The sequence below is a fragment of the Pectinophora gossypiella genome, chromosome 21 (genome assembly GCF_024362695.1).
Source record: "Pectinophora gossypiella chromosome 21, ilPecGoss1.1, whole genome shotgun sequence".
Classification (NCBI taxonomy): Eukaryota; Metazoa; Arthropoda; class Insecta; order Lepidoptera; family Gelechiidae; genus Pectinophora; species Pectinophora gossypiella.
Window position 1 is genome coordinate 1,624,994 of NC_065424.1, and position 6,000 is coordinate 1,630,993.

Below are 6,000 nucleotides of genomic sequence, written 5' to 3' on the forward strand. Positions count from 1 at the left end.
TTAAAAATGTTTAAATAAGATACGTTATTACAAAAATATTTTTCCAATATTCCTTTTCTCAGATTGTAGTATTTTTAGTTTTTTATTTATATTTATTCTCTTCATACAAAATCTCTTTATAAATTGTCACTGACATTCTATTACACTTGTCAAGTAGTCAAAGCCTTTAGAAAAAAAAAACTATCACGCACACAAACTAACATTGACACCTCTACACGCTCAGCAAATACACTGTAATCTGCACCACTACAAATGTAGAATTGATCAAAATTGAGGGTCTGAAATATGGTACTTCTCGTATTCGGACCCTAAATTTTTGTTAGTTTGCGAAAATAATACACCAAAATATTACTATTTATCGGTTTTATAACAATATTTCTCTATCCGTTTTCCTGTAGCACTGCATCAACTTTTGTATGGAAAACGAATCACCTTAAAGAAGACATTTTATACGCAAGCATTTGTTTAATAATCACACTGCGACCCCGAGGCGTCCCATTGTTTTGCTAAGAACACCGACAATTCTATTGTCTCTTACGTCCCATTTCTTTAGTCTTACACTTGTTGCTCCTACAAAAGGGCGCAACGCCTTACAAATGTTTTATACTATCATAGATATAGTAAACTGATAGATAGAAAAGAATCGACCGATCTAATCTCGACTGATACATCACTATGTTAATGAACGTCACTACCTTATGAAGAAGTTATATTTTCTAACCTAACCCTTATTATTACAAAGTTCGTCATTATCAGCCGCAAAACGCCCACTGCTGGGCATAGGCCTCCCCCAAGGATCTCCACGACGATCGGTCCCGCGCTGCCCGCATCCGGCGGCTTCCCGCGACCTTCGCCAGATCGTCGGTTCACATTGTAGCGGGCCTACCCACTGAGCGTCGTCCGACACGTGGTCGCCATTCGAGAACCTTTCCGCCCCAGCCCCAGCGGCCGTCGGTTCTCCTCGCTATGTGTCCTGCCCACTGCCACTTCAGCTTGGCAATTCTCCGAGCTATGTCGGTGACTTTAGTTCTCCTGCGGATCTCCTCATTTTTGATTCGATCGAGCAGGGAAATACCGAGCATAGCTCTCTCCATTGCCCGCTGAGCGACACTGAGCCTCCTCAATCCGATTACAAAGTTAGGTTACAGAAAATAACTTCCTGTTAAGGCCCCTAGCACACGCCGTATTTTAAACGCGCAGACGACGCGCAGGTTACGCGCGTATACGTTATTTAAACATAATTCAATCGCAACCTTGTACAGTTACGCAACGATACAGTTTGTATCGCTTCAGACGCGCGAATACGCGCTTCACACGCGCGCTTGTATATCATCAATGCAATCGCATTCTACAGCGCCGAAAACGCGCGTCTTCTGCGCGTTTAAAATACGCCATATGGGCTTAAAGTTTATATGAACAAGATTGGAGGAGTAGAGTTTTCTACCTACTTTATTCCTTGATTATTTACTATGTCGAAATCCTTTTAACATTCATTTTCTTTTAATGCTTTGATGTACTATTTATTTCTTGTAGTACACGTGAATTCTTACCACGCATTGAAGATATTGTAAAATTGTATATAATATTCAAACGACGCATTTTAAGTTTTTCTTTTCTTACTAGAAATTTTTCGCTTTAAGCGATAAGGCCGCCATTTGCCATGTACTTAGTTAATTTCTTTTTGTAATTATTTATTTTTATTTTGGTGCAATAAGGTGTATTTGTATTGTATTGTAGAACTTGTAAAGGAGCTCGGTGGCGCAGCGGTAAACGCGCTCGGTCTGCGATTGTTAAAGGTAAGCAACTTTCGGATGGGTGACCACAAAAAAAAAGTTCATCTCCAGCTCCTCCGTGCTTCGGAAGGCACGTTAGCCGTTGGTCCCGGCTGCATTAGCAGTCGTTAATAACCATCAATCCGCACTGGGCCCGCGTGATGGTTTAAGGCCCGATTTCCCTATCCATCCATAGAGAAGGCCCGTGCCCCATCAGTGGGGACATTAATGGGCTGGTGATGTAGAACTTGCATAACAAATTGTCGAGAATGTCCCAGCAGTTTTGTTATAATCCTCTAGCGGGCCAAGAAGACCTTTCTTTGTAACGACGACCAAAAACACAGATAATAAACATCATTGTTTCTCAAATGTCTTACCCCACTGGGACCGACCCGCGGACTTTTACACAACAAACAGTTTACTACTCACTGAGTAAATGGGTCGACAAGGGGGAACGTAATTTTCTTCAAATATCAAGGAAAATTGTTTTGGTGATATTCGTGATTGTAACTACCTATGTCAGTTCTTGCGTCTGACGTTTTCATTAGGCTTTCCCATTTTTACATCGTTTGAAGATAAAAGGGATATTTTTTTATATACCCCTTAGATATATTTCTTTTTCAAAGATCAATGAGCCAATTTAAGAACATTGCCCAAGAAATGTTTTATTTTTAGTTTTTGACGAATTGATGGAAGACCAAAATGTTTGTAAAGTTTACTTGCTATACAAAGTAAGTAATACTTAACGATATTAGTAGGTACATAAGATAGGAGGAACAAGTATCATTGAAGGGCAATGTAAAACAACTATCAATTGAACTACATACTAATATTCAATATTCTTTATTTGCATACTATGATGGTATACAAGTTTGTAAATTACATATGCGTTTCACATCGCAGACAATTTCGGGCACAACAAAATAGAAGTTTAATAGAGAGAAGGAAGCTTTTCAAATAGTAACATCAGTATCATTAAGGTATTCACTAGTGCTGTAGTAACATGTAGACTACTTAATAACTACTATTACTTACGTATTATAGAATCATAAATATTTAAACATGTATTATATTTGCCAAAAATAACCACAGTAATTATTATTTGTTGAAACTGCCGAGCAGAATTTAATTTAAGTTTAGTTTAACAGTTCAGAAATTACCAGCCATCTTTATTTGTTTGCTATGCATGAGTACAAGAGAGCATTAATTTTACAACTGATAAATTAAATGTTATCGACACTTGTAAAAAGTGTTACAAGCGGGCTTTTACAAGTGTGTAATCACGGGATGAGTGATGAGGTGATCATGGCACTTGCAACAGTGTCAAAATATCGGGAGTCTCATATCCCTATTTTAAAAGCGATAAGAACCCGTTATTATGTGTTTTAATTACTTGTAAAAGGGCTACACTTCTAGCTATTTTCCGCAAGCGTCCTTTTCTGCGCATGTTTCCTCACATATCCCAAAGTAGAATACATATCAATGAATAAAAGGACGTCAGACAAAGCAACAAGTGTTTTCTCAAGACAAATTTGTGTCCAGCGGAGATATAATGATGAGGGCAGAAGGAAAAACTGGCGATCAATATGCGGTGATGGCTCTTTCATCGCCGCTACACGTGCCAGCTGTAACCGTAAATAAACGCAAAATACCGTAAATATTTACCCGAAATTTCACGCAGTGAACCGTAAATTACTCTTACTACATAACGCGAAAGATTATTGTTTTCCGACGACCAGTTTTAATCTGGTAACATCCCAGCAACAGGTAGGATACAAAAATAATATGTTGTTTTTAAATATAAATAGCTTACCGATAAATGAAATCCGTATCCAAATAGCAACACAAATTAGCTGTAAATTTTCTGTACCAGTTTTCACTTGGATTTTCATGTAATTTCACAATTTTTGGAAGGTACGATGCGCGGGTCGGCCGACACGTCCGCTCGGTACGGCGGTCGGGGACAAACTGGATGTTAGTACTGGGAAATTATCAACGGGAGTGAATCCTTTTCGTATTGTAAAGGGCTTGCGATGGGCTCGTTACGACTGCTACGACCAACAGACTATTGTATTGCAAATGGATTGGTCGTTCCGAGCTTGAATCGACTGGTTTTTCCACCGCTTTCAAAGCAGTCAATTTCAATTAGGTTTTGTAAAGTGAACAATGGAGCTGGTAAGTTTTAATTATCGAATTAAATGGTTTGAGTGTCGTTCCATTGAGTCGATTTTGAAGAGCTTTTAATGTTCTATTTAAAGGATTGATGAGGGTACTTAACGTCTAAACAGCCCGTAGTTTAATGGGGATATTGTTCGGCTTACGATCTAAAGTTACGAGTTTGATTCCTTGTGATGAAATTTACAAAATCACTTTGTAACAGTGTCCTTTGCTTGATTAAGTCGTTATTAAGATTCTATTCTTCGGAATGTACAGTCTTGAGCATTATAATGTCAATATAATTGGGTACATTATATTGCTCATGACTGTATACTATAGGACTCTGTCTCGTAGTTAAAGTCGTCGGTCTTACAACCCACAACAAGACAGGCCTATGTTTGTGTAAGTATGAAGACAATGACATAACATAATGTCCCTACTATATCGCCATTAAGGTCAGAGGTACATCCATCGCAAGATTAACTAAGTACCCACACCTCACTGAGCTTTCTGTTAGACCAACGTGACAGAGGTGGCGTATTGCCGTCAATAGCAGTCGAGCCACCTGTGTTAGTCAAAACTGCACTTAACGGGTCGACTGCTTCTACACCACAATGCGTAAACGATGCACATCACTGACTCGTAGAATCCGTGCCAGCCCCAACAGTATCCTGAGCATGATTGTAAGTAGGCTGGACTGTCCGTACATGACTCATTGCTCCATGAATCACTTGTACAGGAGCAGTAAATAAATGTCTTATTTTTATTGTGTATACGTGTGTATTGTGTATCTATGTAACACTAATATTAGTGAGTAAGAAATCTGTGTTACTAACATCCCGAGTCTAAGTATTTTTTTTTTATGTTTAACTGGCTTTCCTGTGACATGGAGGTCACAGATGTTTTTCAGTTTAACATTGATAGGGAAGCCTATATATATATCATTTCTCTATAGATTTCTCCAGGTACGTACAATGTTGCACGCACCATTCGTCAAACCGTGGTGTGTGTGCACAATATATAATTATTTTTCGTTTTTTTTTCCCGAGTCCATGTTACCCGTAATAAAGTTTATTTTATTTTTTACTTTTATATTAATAAGTCATTGGTGCAAGTTCGGTACCGGGGTTCGAACAGGCGCTCCCCGTTTGAGACAAGCCGATGGGCCACAGTACCACAGTGACCCACAGTGAAGTATGTCTGCGTATACATATGTTTATTAAGGTGATTACATCATACAAAAGTGTATATTGTACACGCATCTCCACTGCATTTGAGTGACACTGTATCGGTCATATTAATTTAATTATGTCAATTTAATATCCCGCACAATGTGGCTGACTGCATAATGAACGGTGAAACGAGCTGCATTTTTTTATATTCGACACTATTGGGCGTGACATTTGTTTATGTGGTCCAAGAGATCAAAACAAACGGTAAGAAAGAAAGAAATAAAGAAAGAAAGAAAAACATTTATTTCCATATTGGACGCCACATTAACAAACTTAAAACTTAAAAACCAATAAGACAAAAATATTTAAGCGCTGAAGGCTCTCACCCGGTACAACGTTTAAGACAACAGGCCTGAGGGTGCCCAGTTGGGCGCGAACCTCGGCTCAGGGCGTCGTCTGAGAGGAAAAATATTTGAAACAATTAATCGACCCTAGTGGTTCGATAGCGATAAGCGCTGATTGAGGGAAATCGTCGACCACGCCGGCGGGGTCGGTATCGGGGTCCTGAAGTGTTTGGTGTCGCGAGCTCATTGGCCGCCTCTATGGTTAGAGGTATCAATCACCTAAAGTGTAAGTGTAGTATAAATTAGTTTATTATTTATTATTAAGACATAAGATTATGTATTGTAGCCTAAGGTCTGTCTTGGCTAGTTTTAAATTATTATGTTTGGTCGCTAGTTTCTTCCAACAGTCCAAATTTTCGGAATTATAAAATAAGAACCGACAAATACTTGTAGGTTTAGAACTTGCGAAGGCTATAATTCACATATGGAAACTAGCCAAGACAGACCTTAGGCTACAATACATAATCTTATGTTATAAGAATATATGATATGTTT

General features: G+C 38.7%; 1 protein-coding gene across 1 annotated transcript in view; it reads right to left on the minus strand.

The window, feature by feature from the left end:
• LOC126376540 (uncharacterized) overlaps positions 1–3,712 on the minus strand; it is a 137,659-nt gene extending 133,947 nt beyond the window's left edge. The window contains exon 1 of the mRNA XM_050024006.1: positions 3,586–3,712. The gene's annotated coding sequence lies outside the window, so the exon portion shown is untranslated. The remainder of the gene's footprint in view (positions 1–3,585) is intronic.
• Between the last annotated feature and the right edge of the window lie 2,288 nt (positions 3,713–6,000).